The sequence below is a fragment of the Anas platyrhynchos genome, chromosome 3 (genome assembly GCF_047663525.1).
Source record: "Anas platyrhynchos isolate ZD024472 breed Pekin duck chromosome 3, IASCAAS_PekinDuck_T2T, whole genome shotgun sequence".
NCBI lineage: Eukaryota > Metazoa > Chordata > Aves > Anseriformes > Anatidae > Anas > Anas platyrhynchos.
The window spans coordinates 33,241,782-33,262,146 of NC_092589.1; the positions used below are offsets into that span (position 1 = coordinate 33,241,782).

Here is a 20,365-nt window from a genome sequence, read left to right on the forward strand (position 1 = left end):
ATATATATTAAAGCAAAGATAATTAATTGAATTACTGCAAGAAGTATCTTATATGTATCCAGAGAAACTAGAAATGTGTAAGACACTCTCCCCTGAATTTTTTTGTCCATACTGTTTATACTTTAGGTAGGTGCAAAAGAGAAGAAGAAAATTGAAATAATTATTGGAAGAAAAAGGAAAAAAAAACAAACAAACAAACATGCTGATGGCTAATATATGGTTAATAACCACAGTAATGAACAATATAATGGATGAAAGTCTATTGGGACACAGCTGCAAGAATATAATTAGGTCATTTGATGAGCTGCTAAAATAGTGTATACTGCATATACTGAAGCAGGAATAAGAAATCTTCCCTGAAGCTGTGAGGAGAATCATCACCTTTTCCACCTTCCTTCCTTTACTAGTTCTTTCTACTTCAAATGTATAACTTGTGCCCCTGTTGAAATCTCATGAATGGGAATTTTAAGTCTGGTAACACAATTGTTGAAACTTCATTTCACTCCTTTTTATAATCAGTATCTCTTGTAGTGATTTCTGTGTGCAGATAAGCATATGCAGATTTCAGAACCCCATGTCTTTCTTGTTGTTGTTTTTTGTTTTTTGTTTTTTTAAATGGCTGTGTTCAATTTTAGGTATCAGTCATATTTTTGGGATGAAAAAGAACAGTTCATATCTCTTAAAACTCTGACTCAGGCTGTAACATAGTCTTGATCCAGCAGTGACTTACAATGAAAGAACATCCCGGGAAACACATTGTTAAGGGAAATTTGGCACTTTATTTTCACTGTCTCCTTAATTTTTATTTTTATTTTTTTTCGGGTAGCAATGTTGTTTGATAATTATAAATTCTCACTTCTGTTATTTCTTAGTAGGAGTTCTTCAGAGTTTAATTGGTATTTTGTCATCTTTAAATCATACTCCAATTTTTATTCTCTGAATTTTTTAGAAAAATATTCAGGAATGAAAGGAGAAATATTTTCATTTAAGTGGAATTATTCTGAGAAGATGAGCCAAGAAGAAGTAGAGAAAATGCTTTTGATTATTTTGATAATTACGTCAGCTTTCACCTTGAGCTACATACAGTTCAAATGTATGGAGAATGTGGTACTAGCGATAGCAGATTTAACTCTGAAATAGAAACTACTGGAAGAGAGGCATCTGTTTTCTGGATATTTTTGTAGAAAAAGGGAATTAATACATTAGTGGGAATTCTAAAAGCTCTAAACCTTGGAGTATTTGTTTCAAGAGGCTTAAATATTACTCTTTATCTAACAAGTAATTTTAGTAGGTAGAATTCAGGGTACTTTGGGGCTACAGCATTTCCAAACATCAGCAAGTTCATGTCATTTGTAAAAAGATGCCATTCAATCTGACCTGTAAGTTTAAAATGATCTATATAATTTTAGCCAGTGAAACTCCATTGAAAAAGATTAATAGCAAGATGCAATAACCAGTGAAAATATTTAAATGTACACACCTTAAACCATAGCACTCTTTCTTGTTCTTTGCAACAGAAACTTTGAATTAAAATTCAGAATTTATTCGAAGACCAAGATAAGCTTTCAAACTAATGCTTTTTCTGAGTGTATAAATGAAACTAGTGTGCTAGATAAAGAATTTCTTTCATATAACACCAAAATATGTCTTTGCTTTTCTTTCCAAAATGTGGAAATTATTCCAAAGATCTTTTTTGTACATGCTGTGATGGCTTTGCTGATTCAGATCCTATTGATGAAGTGTCATGCTCCATGGTACACTGTGTGTCCCTAAATACCTGTTTCTCTTTTGAAGGTAGGTTACATAAGAATATAAAATACTAACCTAGGTAAGTCAGCTTGTGTATGATAAAATCTCACACCTGCTTGGTGATTTACCAAGGTTACTGGTTTAAAATCAAAACTGATTCCGTCTTTGCAGAGTGGTCTTTCTCAGTTTTGCTTTCCAGCTGGGCAGTTTTCAGTTTTCCTCAGTCAGAGCAAATATTGCCAAATCCCCAGAAAATTCTTAGAGCCTCAGAAAATTCTGTCATCTTTCTCACATCTGTGGCTTTTCTGTTGACCTGTTCTCTGCTTTCTCAGGGGTCTCCTGTGCATCAGAATCCTGACTTTCTGTGTCTGACTGCCTGCCGTGTCTTCCTGGCCATACAGCAGTTTCCCTGGTTCGGTATGGTTAGCTGGTTCCAGGGAAAGGAGCGCTTTTCCCTTCTTTTTTAAGACTTTACCTGAAAGAGTTCAAAAGTCTGGACAAAGTAGATTGGCAACCTTTCTCATGACTACTCAGCCATACCAGTGCATTCCTAGCTTAAGAACAACATGCTCAGCCGTGAGTGCTAGCAGTATGCCCACGAGTACAGCACATTGCTATGGGGACACCCTCGTGTGCTCTGAATTATCTAATGTGGGTACTGTAAGAGCGTAGCTGTCTTAGTGAGCACTTGACAGGCTAATCTGTGGTGTTGTCTCTGCCTTTCCTATGATGTGTCCATCTGGGAAATTGGCAGGAAAACTCCCCAGCAACCAGCTGTCTGTCTTTCATTACTGTGGTAGCCCCACGGCACTTTAACTTACGGTTCACCACAGGGTAGTTACTTTGTGGTGAACCAGAGGAAGTCTGGCTTGAGACTGTCATCAGCTGCTGTTCTCAGTGCTGGTACAGCTCAAACAGTGGCAGAGGAGTGGAGCTAATGCAGAGTGGTGCAGCTGGTAAAGACAACACAGCAAGGGAAAAACAAAATTAAATCTCAAAATCAAGTATTTAAAACTTAGGATTTTGCATTGTGACTTTTCTGTGAAGCTTAGTAATGGCTGCACATTCCAAATATTCTATTTCCAATAATTTCTGGAGGAAGTTTTTCTCTCATAAGAAATCATCCTCTTCGGCCAAAACTTGAATTTTTCTTCTGGCAATTAAACATGAGACACCACCACCACGACTTGCCAGTGTCTTCCACTGAGGTTTTCCTTTCACTTTCACGGCCAGCCATTCTGGTCTCCCTCCTGTCATCAGACTGTATCAAAATGCACACTTGCAATTGCTGTGGGTTGACAGCTCAATTTTTATTGAAATTTAGCTAGGCATGAATCATAAAAGTGTTATCTTCCAAAATTCAATACATCATCAACATAGTCTTATACTGCAATCACATGCTCATGAATAGCTTTCATTTTGTTTCCTCTATATTATGTATTAAAATAGATATTTACTCTTTGTTGTGACTTGCAGTAATCAAGTGCAGCAGTTAAATAGATTGATCAATGTGATTAGTAATATAGATTGTTTTTCTTTGTTTTTAGAGGGAAATCATAAGGTGTGCTTGGCTGAGTGGATTAAGTTGTGTTAGTGGTTATACAAATGCAAAACAAAAATACCTTTCAGTCCAATTTACACAGAAAGTAAATGATGGATGCCACCAGATATCTAAGTACAAAAAATCAGCAAAAAGTTGACTGTCATGGAGACTACCATTGGACATTAGTATTCTCAAGATTTGTGTTTGGTGTCTTGTGAGGAGCTTAATAAGTGTCTAGATAATGACAGTGTGAGACAGTCCAGTAATCTGAGGACGACTGTTGAACTTAATTTTGGAAGAGAGAGTCTAAAAGCTCCGTTTGTCCTTCAGCCTTGCTGTTCAACCATCACCTTCACTTTCTCGAATTTTCTTTAGATTATGATTATGGTAGGACAGAATTAACGTATCTGGATGATAGATATGCTGCTTGAATGTTTACTACTTGATTGATAACCAGTGGCTAATTACAGATCAGCTTGAGGCATAGATTGCTTTTTCAGAGTACCATATCTAAGCCTCATTTTCTTAAGTGTTTTTGCTTAACATGCATTCCATTTTGTTTGACTTTTCTTTTTTTGGACTTGCTGTATATCCATAGCTTTCTTCAGTACTGTGGCCTTTCTCAGTTTTGCTTTCCAACTGGGAAACGCGAGTATGTTTCAGGGAAGTTAAGATCAAATATGGCACATGGATTTGTAATATCAAGATGTAACAGATCTAGAACCTGCAAGCTAAAGCTCAGGGAAAAAAAAAATCTCATTAATGATAAGGTTGGTTAAGCTGTAGTTTTTCTGCCACTCACAGAAAATACTCAAATACTTCAGTATTATTCTAATATTGAGTATCTTACTATTTTTTTTCAAATATTTGAGTATCAAATTACTCAATATTTGAGTATCTTTCTAGAAAAAATATTAATTGGAGACAATTGCTGTATGGTATTTTTTGTTCTGTACAGGTCAGATTGTATAATACCAATTCTTCCTCTTGGTATTAAAATAGTTCAGTGACGCACATGCATGAAGTATTTGAAAGTTTATTTGAATAGAGTGTAAAAGGCTGGAATAATGTACGTGAGCTATATTGCAAAGTACAAGAAAGTCATCAGGACTAGTCAGCACGGATTCACCAAGGGGAATCATGCTTGACCAAGTTGATAACCTTCTATGATGAAATGACAGGTTCAGAAGATGAGCAGAGAGCAGTAGGTATTATCAGCTTTGACTTCAGTAACGCTCTTGGTGCTGTCTCCAATAAGATCCTTAGAAGCGAATGAAGAAGTGTTACAGATGGACAGACAGTGAGGGGGGTGGAAAACTGGCTGAAGGGCCAGGCATGGAGAGTGGTGATCAGTACCACAAAGCCTAGCAGGCTGCTGACTCTCCAAGGTAGGGAAAAGCCGAGAGGCCAGATTTCCAGACTGTTAAGCCTAGAAAAGAGAAGGCTCTCTGTATATTATTATATGCATGTAATACTTAGATAAAGTTCTGGGGTTTCAGTCCTTAAGGTTTGTAATTGGAGCTTGTGCATTTCTGTTTTCCTGATTTAAGCAAAGTAGCACAGCTTGTCAGTAAGCAAGTTGTGTGCTGCAAACAAAACTTCTGCTCATATGGTAATACTTCAGCAGTGCACACCCCTGCCTTAGACAGACAATTGTTGACTTTGTTTTATGGGGAAAAAAAAAAGTTAATTTCCTTTATTTAAAAAAAAAAAAAAAGCCTGCTTGCAATCAAATACAGGTTTTTATGCCTTCTTCCACAACAGTGAACTTCTGTATAGATCTTCGATAAGGATGATGTGTAATATCTGTTGCTTGGCTGAAAAAGATGTAGTGTTTACTGTAGGAGAAATCTTCCAGGGTGTGGTCATAATGGCATGTAAGACAGGAAGGCACTGCCTGGATCATGCTGTTCTCTCCTTTGAACATAAAGACTAATCGTTGCTGTCAGTATGACTTCTAAAATAAAGCCTCAAGGGTTTTGCTTCTTTCAAAGAATTGTGGACTGATAGAAATAGCATCCAATTCAGAAATTGTGATAGTAATGATCAAATGTTTGAATTTCTTCTTTTATTCTTTTATTTTCTTAGTATGTTTCCATTAAATTGGAAGTACTCTGTTATATAAAAGTTAGTAATATATTCTGCATAAAGTTTTAATATCAATACTACCATATCACAGTTTTGGAGGAAAGTTGCAATATTCCAAAAGAGTTTTCATATATTTTTAATGGTTATTGCAATCTTTCATCCTCTAGTCTCCACCAGGAAGAAGAGAAATAAACCTTACAGTGTGGCTGGATTTTTCCACTTCTATCATTTCAGTTTGGAAGAAAGTAGTGGTGATGTCTCTCAGTTCATATGCAACATTCATTAACATATATTCCCCATTCATACTAGTAAGGTTTTCATTTTAAAGTCTGATTGAGACACCCTTGGCTTGGTTCAGAACCAAAGTGGCCATGAAGTGCTGTTTGAAGAAATGCAGTAGTTAAAGTTTTATTATTAAAACAAAATACTTGAAAATACTGATTAAAGTTGTTGATATTAATCTCTGCATATATTTACATTTTGGGGAGGAAAAAAGTTGAGCAAATGTCATTCTCATGTATTTGTTTGGCAAACAAATATGGAATTAAGGCAAGAGGGTATTTTTGTTTGTTTGCTTTTTTCCTCCCTGCTTTTGGGGTTTTGTACTTCTTTCCCCACTGACTTCCATGAGTGTCCTGGTTTGCCTCAGCAATCTTTTGGTGTTTTTCTGGTTCACTGAAAATGCTACAGAGTTTATCATTTTGACACTGAGAATCCTGAGTTGCACAGTAGACTAAGCCTTAATTTTCTCTTAATATCATGATAGCAGTTTTAAATGTAAAAAGATGAAAGATACTACGTAAAGTATTTCCAGAGTGATCTCCATTGCCCCATGAAGTGCTTAATCCCTTAACTCATGGAGCTAATTGAAAGCTAAGTAAATCTCACAAAAATACAGTGTTTTTTTGTTGTTGTTGTTGTTGTTTTTGTTTTAATGTTTTTCATGTCCCACTAGTTTGCTTCAACAGGACAAAATAAGCCATTTTCTAACTGGCCTCCCTAAAGTCTCACTGAAGAATGTGTGCAAATTGTGTTGTGCTCACTTCTTTCATTTGCTGTTCACAGTATAACTTTAGTGTATATAAATGAGTAATCATTTGCCACTTGTCTGTGCTATAGTGTGTTTGGAGACTGACAAAGCTGCTGCTTCATTTAATGAGGGCACTTGAGCTTCTGTCCCTGAAGCAAGAGGGCTTCAAAAAGCAGCTTTGTAGAAGAGCCATAAGGAGCTCAAAGCTGACCCTTCAAACCAGGAGTAGGAACTGTTTAAACCATCTGACAATTAACTGCAGGTGCTTCCAGTCTGGAGAGTTTCTTCCCTCTGCTGGCTGAATGGCTTCAGCTCCTCTCACCCCTGACTTCGAACTGTTCATTCAGATTAACCTCCCCACCCCTCCACCAATGTCTCTTAATGCTGCAACTTTTACCTTATTCCGTATTCTTCCCAATCACAGCACTGCAAAGTTCAGAAATAATAGTTTTGGCTATATTCTTTCTTCCTACTTCTAGCCTGCTTAAAATGTGACTATTTTCGTAGCACAGTTTATGTACAGTGTCTAGCAACACTTCAGCTAACTCTCAGTCTTAGTGTAGTTATTAGCATATAAACATGGACTTGGTATAGAAATTACTCATAATATTGAAAATCTAAGCAACAGGTTAATCTTTAATCTTTCTGGAGTGTTCTGTCTTCGCACCTCATTCTATTTTCCTACGTCTCCTTCTTTTCCAACAGAAAGACCTACCTCTCATTTTATACTGTAACAGAGTACTGCTATATATAGTTAAATAAAGTGGTACTCCTGCTCTTTGAAAGGGCTGGAGATTTTACTTGATGATTTGGATCAGATCAGTTTATGGTAGGTGGAATTTTGTTACACTCTGCCCCTTTTCGAGTTGTCAAAAGTCTGGACTCTGCATTGCAGTGAATAGGGGAGGAGGAGGGGAGGCTGGGGATGGTGATCCAGGCCAGTAAAGATTTGAACTGCCTTTGCGTATATTCAGGCCTGTCCATTGCATTATGTCAGCATAGAGAAATTGGGTTCATAGGTCAGATGCTTCAGCTGAATGCAAGAAGTTGAATGCATCTAAGTGGTAAAATTTTGCAAGTCCCCTTTCTAGTTACTGCTCATCATTACCCTTCTCTTTCCATCTCTTTCTGCAGTTTTTGTGGTACCTTCACTAGGCAAAGAAAGATGCCCCATATGTAATCAACAGCTATGCATATAACAATTGTCTGCTAACTATTTTAAAAAGGCAAAACAGTATTGAATATTTTTTTAATTAAAAAAAAAAAAAAAGCACACTGCTTTTCAATCTGTCAGGTTAATGGCAATAATCTGATACTGTCTCTACCATGCCTTCCTCCTTACACCTCATTTTTTTGAGCTTTTTTTCTATATTTCAAACTATCCTTATATGACTGAGATTGAAAACAAGTTAAAAAGTTCTTAAGTAGAGGTACTGGCAGATGATGTAATCTTGGGAAACCAGAATAAAAAAAACATCAGCTTGCTTTCAACCCTGGTGACAAATGCCAGTATTGCTTTTCTTCCTTAATTCCCTTGAAGAAATCCAAGCTGATATTGCTGAAACATGGTGTTTTTTCTCCTTAATAGTGAAAACTAAGGATGTAATGCAGAGAATTCCAGGTTAAAGGGCTCAGCTGTTCAGTTATAAGCAATGAAAATATGATTTCAAAGGGAAATGGGTAAACAGTGTTAATTACATTTCATCATTAGAATTCATGACCAAATCAGAGACTTGATGCTATCTTGCTTTTGTTGTTGTTGTGTTGTTTTTTTCTATATAGTCCTCCAACACAATGTACTTTTTGTTTTAAAACTCTGGGAAATATCTATGACGCTTGTGGTTGGGTTTCAAAGAAAACCACAAACATATATATCTGAAATGTGCCTGAAATCATGAGTTGAAGTATGCTGAGTGGGCTTGTAGAACTAGCGATTGGGTGGAAGCAGTAGAAAATAGACTGTTTTAAGACTTTGTTTTGAATGGAATATACCACTGCTTCTTAAAAAAAAAAAAAGTGAATAATGCATTGTTCCCATTTGCAAAAGAAAGTAACTTAGATGGACTTTGCAGGCCTAGCAAAAAGGTAGGGAACCTGTAATAGGCAAGTGTGGAGAGTACACTGGTTTTGAGAGTATGAAGCAGATGCACATAACATTGATGGATGGGGGAAAAGCTTCTCCAGGTGAAAAGGATTCAATACACTGAGACAAAATATGAGGAAATGAGCAAAATCAAGTAAATGGGGAAAAATTATCTCAGCAGTGTCCTGTGCTAAATCAAAATAAATCTAATAAATTGTAGTGGAGAAAAAGACCTAAATTTTGTTCCTAAAGAACATATATGTATTTTTTGTACATGAGGAAAAATTACTGTTTCTACCTTAAAACAGAAGAGACAGATGAACCTTCTGCTCCAGAAAAATTGAAAGGAGACTATTGATATCAAATCTGAATCTAAGGTGCTTCTTGCTGTTAACAGTGTTTCACGTTCACCTTTTATGATGAAAATACATGTACATCTTTTATGGACCATACCCAGGCGCCTGAGAAGCACACCAGCTAGAGTGGCCTGTGCTTGCAGACGTTTTGGTTTTTGTCTTATAGTGATAACTGTCACTTTATAAGAATAGTTGTTCTTCTGAAGTAGATTAGAAGTAGTAGTTACAAATTCCCTTTTTTTGCCTCCCATTTCTTTTGTATTTTACAACTGCCTGTTTGTTGGATCAGAGAGACAATTAAGTAATTTCAGATTAATTGGTCTTATAACTGAAATTGCATTCCTAGGATTCTGAAATTGCAGGAACTATTCATGCAAAAAATGCCTTTGTGTTAATTCTAAATACGACTATAAATATGACAACTTATCTGTTCTATGACTGCAGCATTTAAATAACTCATCTGTCTTCAACATGATTAATTATTTTAAAAATCTATGATGAGATTGATTGTGAAATGTGAGTAAAACATTTTTCTTCTAATGTTTCCCAATGCATAATATAGAATTTGATTGAGATGTTGCTATCCAGCTGCCTTTTTTGTGTGTGTGTGTGTGTTGAGGAAAATATATCCGCTTCGTACACTTGTTTAATTAACAGTAGGCATCGGTAATTGATCTACTGAAGGTTTATACTGTAACACAGACAAAAAAGATTAGTAGTTGAGTTTGTTTTTTTGTTTGTTTGTTTATTTTTTTTCGTTTAAGCCAAATGTTGCAACCAAATTCCAGTGTTCCTTACCATAGAACTTAAACTGGTAATTTCATGCATCTTTGTCTTTCTGTTGATATTTCTCAAGACCCAGATTGTGATAGTATGACATAATGGATGTCACTTTGTTTTGCAGTGTAAGGCTATAATTTTTTTTCTGACATATTGGAGCTTGGAAAACGGAGGAAAGTTTTCATGTAAACAAATGTCACTTGCTTTTCCCCCCAAGTCCCATCTTTTTCCAGAATTTTTTTGTAGCATCTGTATTTTTATTTTGAAAAGCCTAGAAGGCATGAGTAATTCCATAGATATCATTGCTTTGCTGTAGATTGACATGCATATGGAAACGTTAGTTCATAGAGTATTAACTTATTGGGTGTGGCTTTCTTACAACGTCTTCTAGTTCATTTGTCTGTTGTTCATGAGATTGGTTCAAATTTAAACTAAATTCTTTATTCAATGGTTTATAGTTGGAAAATTTCCAGGCATTTCTTTGGGGTAGAATCATCCATTTTATTAAAAACAAACTAGATGACAGTTTCCAAGCTTGGGAAAAATAATTTAATTTCCTTTAAAGTTTCAAGCTATTTCTTAGGATTTAGGATCTGGTGACTTTGAGTGTTTTCAGCTTCCTTTAATTTTACTTTTTGTTCCATTTTTTTTGTAGGTGGTCTGCCCTTTCCACTTTCCTGGTTGCACAGTGGGACTTCTCCCACTCTGCTGCTGATGTCCCAGATGGATTCCTTGGGGGAGGAGCAGCCTCAGCAGTTCTGAGGGTGAGTAAAGGGCATTGGGAAAGAGGCTGGGACAGTAGTGCCTCTCCTCCTCTTCTGTTCTTCTCAGGAAGCACATGAATTCCCTTCAAGCTCCAACAGTATGGTGTGCAACAACGTTTGTATTTCAGTCCAGTTTACAGGTGCAGTAGTGGTCCTTTGACATACATTTTCATCTGGAAAAAAAATGAATTAGCCCCCCCAGTTATGTGGCTATCAGACCTTTCTGCATCTCCTGGTTAATCCATTAACTGCTTTCTTGTCCTTGCACTGAGAAAGAAGCTACCATTCTCATGTGTCTTTCAGTCTCTGTGGTTCCATCCTTCCATCTTGGTCATAGACCTAAAAGACTGTCGTAGATTATAGCTTGAATGTATTCTTGTACTTACTTTGTTTCCTCTTTTTTCGGAGAATCTGTCTCAGATGACATTCAGCTTTGTTAGTAGAAACTGGTGGAAAGCTACAGCAGGACTGCTACTTAAGAGTGGGAGAGGGAAGAACAAACAAAACCTTAGTTTTTTTTCTTAAAAATAAATAAATAAGATCTTTTACAGTATGTAGGACTCCCATAACTTGAATGTTTTTGGAGGTGAAGTTAGTCAAAAGAAAATCACAGGTTGGAAACACTACATTTAGGTCTAACCTTTTTAAGCCCAGTTTCTGTGTGATTCTTATCTTTCTGAAGAAATTCAACATGGTAATTAATCATTGGTCATCAAGCTTTTCTTGTTGGTTGAAACTTTTCAAATAAACAATTTTTCTCTTTCCTAAAATGGTGATATTGAATCTCACTGTTACAACAGGTGTTATTTGGCTTGTTAATAACACCATTTAGGATTTACGTAACACCATCTTTAAAAGAGATCAATGCAGTTCAAAATCTGTGTAGTAGTGGCTAGTACTAAATGAGAGTCTGAGAGAGTCATACACTCATGATTTAGCAACAGTAATCTTGTTACTGTTAAAACCATCAGTGAGTCCTTAAGTTTGTGGAGACGGCATGCCCATGTGTCTAGCACCAGTGGTAATTTGTGGAGACTGAAAAGATGACTAAATGAAAGTCTGCAGAAAGTGGTGGTAAAAGGACCATTACTGTTCCAATAGAACAAGTGAAGGCTTCTGAAGTAAACATATTTTGAGGTGGAGAATGCTTCCAGGGTTTCTGCATGTTATAAGTATTTTGTTTTGCTTTATACAAAGATTTAGTCTCCTAGTATTCTTAGGAGTAGTTTACTTATTAAAATCTGCACTTCTGCATGATCAGATATTACTCAGTTGTTGGGAACATGATAATATTGCACGTTACAGATAAGTCTGTGGTTGGTTTAACTAGACTTATGAATTCTTTCTCAGGGCAATGCAGGTAAAGTTATGTTAAATTCAGATTAAAAACAAATGTCATTGTTTACAAATATTAGCTTTATGGTAATTTGGAGTTTTTCTTACATCAAGTTTTAATTCCTTTGAAAAGTTTTGAAATTTATTCCTCAATTTGTTGAAGCTTCTTGTGCCTGATGTTTCTTCCTCACTATCTCTATCCTGACCTTCTGTTACATTACATCTTATTATAATTTACTTTAGCTTTGGACTTAGTTTTGACATGAAAAATCCTTTAAGAGAAGTGTGTTGAACAAGTGCTGTTTAGACTGCTGTATCATCCATTGTTAAATATATAGCTGTCATGTTAATATTTTAGAAAATACAGTAGGTTAAAAAAATGGTTTCTGATAACATCTAAAGTCGTAAATCATAACAGATACTGGAGATATCAGTAAAGGATATCTTGAGATATAAGAGATGCTTGTGTCTTTCTTTTTAATGTTTTGTTTTTTAATAATTTCTGCAGATAGCAGTAGCATTGTTTTGGTTTAACAGTAACTGATGTTATTTTCTGAGTGGTGACGCTCTCCCTCTGATTAATATTTCAACATTTTTGTGCTTGTTGTATGTGTCTTTTGAGCAAGAAATTAAATGTTATCTGTATTCAAGTGATTTTTTGTCATCCTTTTCATCAGTTGTTTTGTTGATGTTTACAACTTGTTCCTCTCTGTACTTGGTCTATTATTAAGGCAGAGACCTTTCGTTAATTTAACAATAGATACCAGCTGAAAGTAGATGCATTTAGATGTAGCATCTAAGTCTGTTTTGTAGATCTTAAGCATTGCATGATACCTACCAAATCAGTTAAAGGAAACCCTGATAATCAGGTATACATTACTATTGATTCTGGGTAGCTGAATTAAACATTAGATGGACGCAAGATTTGAAGGGAAAAATGCCTGTCTGCTATAACTGACACAATCAATGCACAAATACCACATCCACATAATTTAGCTATTTCATGTCCAGGAAAGAAGCCCTCTCCAGCTTAATTGTACAATGTGAAGATTTTTTGGAATGGCACTACGTAGTTTTGTCCCTTTACTCTGCAGTAAAATCTTTGCAGCATGAAGCTAAATATTACACATTTCTCACAAATATATCTTGAAAATGTTTTTCACTGTCACTTTCACTCACAGTCTGGAGACTGAACATGTTGTTTGAGTTACCTTTTATGCAGAAGTTTTTGAGCGCAGCGGGATGCTTGCAGCCTATGTGTGACAAGTGGGATGAGATGCATAAATTTGCGTGGCAGTCTGCCGTGTGTGCTTCACCTGCTGTGACAGCAGCCAGCCCTGTTGCAGGGAATGATAGCAGACAGGTAGCCAAAGCCCTCTTGGCTTGTTGAGATGCCGCTGAGGACCAGGATGTTGACTATGTCAAGCTTGAGATTGTTGGGGTTCATAAGAGAGCAACTGGTCGTGCCAGGTTGCTGTCCCCATTGTACTGTCCCCTGCTGTGGTCTGTCCCTGTTCTCTGTCCAAGATCTGCACTGGAGTGTTCACTCTTTTCTGTGTACATTTTATAGCATTAAGCGAGGATTTTTGTTTGGACTGCACCAGTGAATAAACCTGTTTACACAGCATGATATTCCTTCTTGACTTTATCCCTTTCCCCACCATGTTAGCCTTCTCCCAAGCTAAGTTGTTGCATTTCTGATGGTAAATTTTGTTGGTAGCACCAATTTTGTGGTTGATTCTAACTGCGTGCAGAGTTTTAACAGTCTCTTCAATTACTCAATAAAATAGTGTCCTGGGCTCTTTACTGTTCCAGTAACTTTTGCATGTTTTGTAACAGCACCATACAAAATAGCAAAACTTGGTTTGGATTATTTTCCTCCTGTACGTCCTTCTATGGACAAAAGCGGAGGAGTCCATTGTATGCTTTGTCCCCATGAGTAATGCTTAATACACACAGTGCACCTTTAGCAGGAGTGCCAAAATGTGGTGGGTCTGGGAGCTGGGCTGGCCTCAGCCCCTTTGCCATTTTATTGTGCTCAAGGTTAGCTGCTGCCAACCTGTTCCTCAGCACCGGGTGCTCTGGTGGTTTTATCAACGCATTGCCTGGTTTTCGTCGTCGTCAGGGATGATATCTGGTGCTTCAGTGAACTTAGCCGTCTCCTTAAAATGACAATGCTTTTACTACTCTATCTTGATTTCATGTAACTTCCATGGTGCCATTGACCCTGTTAGGAGATAAAGCACCATTAACAAGGAGAGTGGATGTGGTAACTGCAAACATTGCTTGCTCTGCAGTATTTCTTGTTTGAAGATCTGGATTGTCCTTAGTCTTTGCCGTTTTATAGTTGTGTCATTCCTCATTGTGTATCAAAGCTAACTCTTCATAAATTCATTTTACATCTGAGTAACTTGTCTGTCTTCAGACAAAAATAGAACTTCCACCTGTCCTTGTTTATTTACTTGTTGCTTGCTTCAGCAATACCCCTTGAAAGACTCTCCCTTGACAGAGGTGTTCTTGTCTACCTCTTTACATACAATGCAATAACAAACACCTTTTCCTTTGAGCACAATAATGCTTTCTAGATGAGTCTGCACGTGTGCTTCTTTCTCATTCACATTTGTGGTGATACAGAGTTAGAATGACATTGAAGGCCTGGACAGCTTTGATTACTCTACAAATATATACATCACAGTGATTTCTTTATTTTTTGAAGGTAAAGGTCTCTTAGCTCTTTCTTTACATTGTTTCCAGATTGTTTTATGCTTGTGATTTAGTACTGACAATAATAAACAGTACTAAGATCCTCCAACAACTTTTATAAATATTTTCAGTAGTAGAAGATACACAAATAATATAGTAGCAAATTAAGTGATTGTTTTAGTGAGTGGATTTTCCAGGATGACACAATGTTAAAATAATAATAATAAACTAAACTATGCATATACACCTGTCAGACTAAAATTTCACCATCTGATGTAGCACTGGTTCATAACCCTGATGTATCAGCTGCTTCCTGAAAGCCTTTGTATTATAATGGGAAGTTCAGGGACATAATAGGCTGCAGAATGCAGGATTTGTTTGTGTTTGAGAGGGCAGGGGAAAGTTCTTTCAGAATAAGCAGTGTAGTGTTTTGTTTTGGTCTCTTAGTTTATTTATATTTGAAATCTTCTTCCTACTATGTAAATTCTTAAAGAAAACAAATAGTGCTTTATTTCTGCATTGTTTCAAGAGTACAACTGTGTGTGTCATCTCAACTGTTATGCATAATTCTCGTGGTCTGAAATACGTGGAACAAAACTATGCTTTCTGATGAGAAAAAATGCACTTTGTTATAACAGATTTCTTCCAAAGTTTGTCTACCAGTTTTAAAATGTAGCAATTAAATCTTTCCCTTTAATCAGTGATATTTTAACTCTATTGTAATGTTAAGAAAGACTCCTTTAAGTGGAATGACTCTGCTGTGTAGTGACTATGAAGGGACTAAATAAACTTGTTTTGAGCTATTGATATTTTCCAGTTGTCTGAACCTCCTGTTTGTGTAAATGGTGTGACAGTTTTGCTCATTAACATTTGTATGAAAATAAAGTTTAACTATTTCTTTACTTTCTCCCAGATTGAATTATAGAGTAGGGTGCCAAGCATTCTTTGCATGTCTTTTATTACAGCTTGAAATACTAAATATTTGTCCAACTGATTATCTTTGAAAATTTATATTTCTACTTAGAGGATCCTTGCTAGAATGCGACTACCTGTATGTACCCATGTCATAGGCACTCTGTGGGCTAGCTTATGCTGTTGGAGAGGTAAACTCCTTATAATTAACCTGCCTTTACCTTTTCTCAAGAGTACTCTGTACGTTTCTTGACAGGTGAGATATCTGAGGTGTACAGTAGTCTAAAACCTTAGTTTTATTTATAATAGTTATGGCTTTGTGCTCTTCACTAAGGAGTTAATCAGGATTTTGAATCCTGTCCTTTTCTATTCTGTGAAAATTTCTTTGTATGAAACCTGAGTTAATGTTCATCATAATTTAGCTGATGTTGTGCAATAAAAGATTTCATTTCTAATTCACATTTTCTACCAGCAAAGTTTAAACTTGACATTCATTATTTAAAATTTGATTTAGTCTATTAACAGCATGCTTTTCTACTGTATTTTTTTCTATTTTACCCTGTAGGTAGAAGTAAGATATGTCTTCATTTAAAAATAGGTGCGCATGTGTTGTTTTGTTTTTTATTTATTTATTTTTAAGTTGAATGTGAAGCTTAGAAACCAAAAACATGTCCTAAACATGTTCTCTTCCTACTAAAGTTAGAGGGAAGTGATTTCATCCAGTCTCATCCTGCATCAAATTCTCCCTGTTGTCTCCTTCTGCTCTTTATAAATATACTTGGAGTTTCTTTGATTTAGTAATTAATAGATACAATGACAGTTTCCTTAATATTTACACTGAAAAATGACCTACCAGTTTTAGTGTTCCAGCTGTAGTATTCCAGCATTTCAGGTCTATCAAACTATTCTTTCTCTTACTTTGTGGCACCCAAAGTCTTCTCTCTTTTCATTTAATCTATGTATTTATGTGCATTCCTTTCAATGTCCAGTTGGCCATATCCATTTTTCAATTTCTAAAGCACCCATGTTTGGCTTTAAAGGGTACTTACAGATAGCATGTAATGGTTAATGGATAGCAAAAAATTTGATTTTCAATTTTTAAATGGAAAAATTGCCTGTGAAATTCTGTGGTGAGTCTTAGATGCAAACCTCCAGGGTAAGTTTAAGAGCCAAAGTCCTTCAGGAATATCATTGCCACTTGTGAGAATCACCATGTCATACTTTTTTCCTCATCCAGATTTTTTGCACTCCTTCTGGGGCATATGCAAAAAAAAAAAAAAAGTCAAAACCCTGCTAGATATCAGACTGTCAAGTTCATTACACTGAGGCATGTCATGTATATATAGTCTTTCAAAATATAATTTGACAGAAGTTTTTCTTAATTACATTTCTCTTTTGAGGAGATAAGATGTGCAGTGTAAACTTGCCCTGTTTCTTTTCAAGTTTCTTGCTGAAGCATTACAGCAATTATAAAGTACTTACTACAAGGATAATATATTGGAGTATACTTGTCTCAGGAAAAAAAAGTGACTAGTTGTGTCAGTACTATGGATAGTTTTAATAGTGTGATACTGATGGAGTTAAGAGAACAGAGGCAGTTAAAGCTACTTGAAGTTGGGTGTATTAGGCCATTAAAGCACTGCTTCATTTGGTTTGAGGTACAGGCATTCTGAGTGGAACAAATATGCACATACACTGGGTATTTTATTCCCTTAAATTCAGTCAGATCTCTGTTTTATATCACGTTTCAGGTGCATATTTGCTATTGCTAACTATCTGTTATAGCACTATCTCTAAAAATTAGATAATCATAAAACACAGAATCATAGAACGGCTTGGGTTGGAAGGGACCTTAAAGGTCACCTAGTTTGAACACCCCTGCCATGGGCAGGGACACCTCCCACCAGACCAGGCTGCCCAAAGCCCCATCCACCCTGGCCTTGAACACCTCCAGGGGTGGGGCAGCCTCTCTGGGCAACCTGTGCCAGTGCCTCACCACCCTCTGAGTGAAGAATTTCCCCCTATCCTCTAATCTAAATCTCCCCTCTTTTAGTTTAATCCCTTTCTTCTTAAGTTTAAAGCAATTTCCCCCATTATCACAGGGTATTGGCTTCTTTCAAGTATGCTTTCAGCTAACAGTGCGTTCTGGGCTTTGTGCCTTTAAATGTAGGCAAGTTTATCACTTAAAATCATTTTAAGATGGCCAATCCAGTGTGTTTATTTTATATACATTGCGATGCACATGTTAAAAACTTCCTGCAGTATTTTCACTGAAACATTCTGCCACCAGTATGCAGTAAATCGGATTTAACTTTGACGTTCATGATTTTCATACTTGGAGATAATTGATAGAGAATTGGTATTCATTATAGTCATATTCTTTTTCTTATCAACTGCCTTTTTTTCTTTCATAAGACATTAACTGTCGAAGGAGACACTGTTTCTAGTTGGACGGGCTATAAACCCTTGAAAAAATATTCGCAAAGTTTCAGCAGAGATTTAAGAAAAATGTTTTCCAATTACAGATTTAAGAAAAAGGCTCCCATTTTAGTTTTCAGAGGATTCAATGTGCTTTGGATACGTGAAAGCTAAGGAGGATTTCATGCAGTTTTGTAGCTCCACATTGCTGTCAGGTATAAGGATTGAAAGCAAGAGCAGACTTCTGTGCTCTCATTGCTCCACTTATGCCCATACAACATGCCGAAAGAGCTTGTTTGAACAGAATAAAACAGGAAAACAGGAATGGGATCTGAAGGGAAAAACAAATATGGAAAAGGGAGATGATGAGGAACATAAATGTGATTGAAGATAAAGGAAACAGTGGCAAGAAGCCCAAGGAAGAATGGGAATAAGGGTGATAAGGGGTTCGCATTTGTAGAGGACGTGGGAAGAGGAAGATTCTGGAAGGTTTGGGTGTTTGCACCTTCCCTCTATGAAATCCAAGCTTGGAATAGTTAACAAAGTTCACTTATTTGTTAACAAATACCCAATAAGCTGGTCTTGGTTCACTACAATGTTTGTCCAGATGGAAATTTCTAAGTTGCTCTAGCTTGCAAAATATCACTGTTAGAAGATATTTGTAGCATTGTAAATCTGTGGTTAATCTAATAAATACCATTAAATGTTTCAATTCAAAGTGAATCAGATTTGTTTTTTATGCTCAAAATAAATGCAGCTTTTTAAAAGAAGTGTCATCTCAACAATCTTTGAATTACATGTGGTAAATGTTTCTGTATTTACTCCTATACTAGTCAGCTGTAGTGAGGTTTGGAAATGTATAAGCTGATATCCAGAATGTGGTGTGGATAGAGCTGGTATGACAACATTAGCAAAAACATTCCTCTAATAGGGAAACATGGTATTTAAATAAATTCTAATCCTTTTTTTAATATCTCAGAATAATGAGGGAAGGTTAATGTATTAAAACCATGTACTTCAGGGTGGATAAAGCTGTACCCCACATAAACATTCAGCAGAATGATGTGCCTTGTAAACTGAGCTCTGATATTAACTGCAGTCCATTAAAGAAGGTTCATCAAAACAAAGCTTTGCCAAGTTTGTCTGCTGAACATTTCAGGTTAAGGTGAGGTAGTTATCTAGACTCTTATGGGCTTTCAGCGTCTGCCATTGACTTTCTGACTTATTTCCTTCACACATGCTTTAAAACCTGTCTTTCTTAGTTTACGACTGCACCGTATGCATGTTGGGTTTTACATTTTGCTTCTTCATTTTGCTTTGACTTTTTGCTCTGGAATCTAAAATACTACAGAAATCCTTTTGGTACTACTGCTCATGAAGTTGGATCACTCTAGTAAATTTGAGACTGCAAAGAACCTGCTACAGTTGCAATCTTTCCATTCCATATAGGTGTTGGAAGGTGATGTTTCAGTATTGGTTAATATGCAAAGTATTTATTTCTAATGGACAGGATACTATTGTCCTGTCAATATCTCCTCAGTAAATTTTCCTGTAAAGTGCAATAAATACGTATTTTATCTTTTAAGAAATATTGCAAGTGATTCTGATTTCAAAAAGCTGGGGAGAGGAGATTCCAATGTTCTTGCTCTTCAGGAGGAAGAAAGTCTGGTGCATTACACACTTGGTTGTGCTCAGTCTGCATCTGAATCTTATTTACATCTATGCACACACAAACAGTATTTGATATCTTTAAAAGAAACAGCTTTGATGCATTATAAAGTTATGAAGCAGAACTTCTATTCTGCACCACTGGCACAAAATGTCACTTGTTTTATTTAATTGTAATATGATAGTGTTCCTGAAGCACAGAACTGATATATCTATAACATTAGAGCTACCTGAGTGTAGCAGTTATTTCCTACTTACTCTGGGCTACTGTGCAACATATATTGTTCTCTTTTTCATCAAATCATTATTACGTTGCTATATTGTATAACAATCAACTGTATTTACTCTTGGAGAACCAGTATGCAAAGTTGATATATATGTCTGGTATTACAGGGCAAACAGGTAGCTTGAGCATGAATGCCAGCGTGTTAGTTCTATTTCAGTGACCATCACAACCAAGTCTTTTTGAAGGCAAGTGTGTTGTAGCAGAAGTGAAAATATTTTCATACTGGAAGTCTTACTTATATTGAGTTGTTGAGGGGTTGGGGGTGGCATGCTATAGGCTTGTTATGTATATTTTCAAGCCCAATGTAGGTATAAATAAATGTAGGTATAAATAAATATGCATCTGTTTAATTATTCTGTGTGGTCATTTTTGTTTGATGTGTAAACAGCATGTGTGGTGAAGTTGTCATTCAGTGTAAAAAGAAGCTTCTGATTATTCAACCCGGGTTGTTCGTATAGGTGGGTGTGTTTACGTGGAAGAATTTAACCTGTTGTTTCAAGGCTTGGTATGTTAGGATGTGCCTTGTGCTTGACCTATATAAACAAGGCTATGGTGGTCTTGGACATGTCTGGACAAGAGCATGCATCTGAAGAGGGTCTGCACTGGCTGAAGGAAGATGGAGGAGCGGATAATGCTTAGACAATGCCAAA

The 20,365-nt window shown here is 36.3% G+C and overlaps 1 protein-coding gene and 1 long non-coding RNA gene across 2 annotated transcripts in view; one reads left to right on the forward strand and one right to left on the reverse strand.

The window, feature by feature from the left end:
* CRIM1 (cysteine rich transmembrane BMP regulator 1) overlaps positions 1–20,365 on the forward strand; it is a 180,875-nt gene that overhangs the window by 47,200 nt on the left and 113,310 nt on the right. The gene's annotated exons all lie outside the window — the stretch shown is intronic.
* Positions 10,165–16,370, reverse strand: LOC140002129 (uncharacterized). Its single transcript, XR_011808152.1, has 2 exons — positions 16,197–16,370; positions 10,165–10,864 (listed from the first exon to the last, which is right to left on the reverse strand). It is a non-coding gene; the product is annotated as an uncharacterized lncRNA (long non-coding RNA).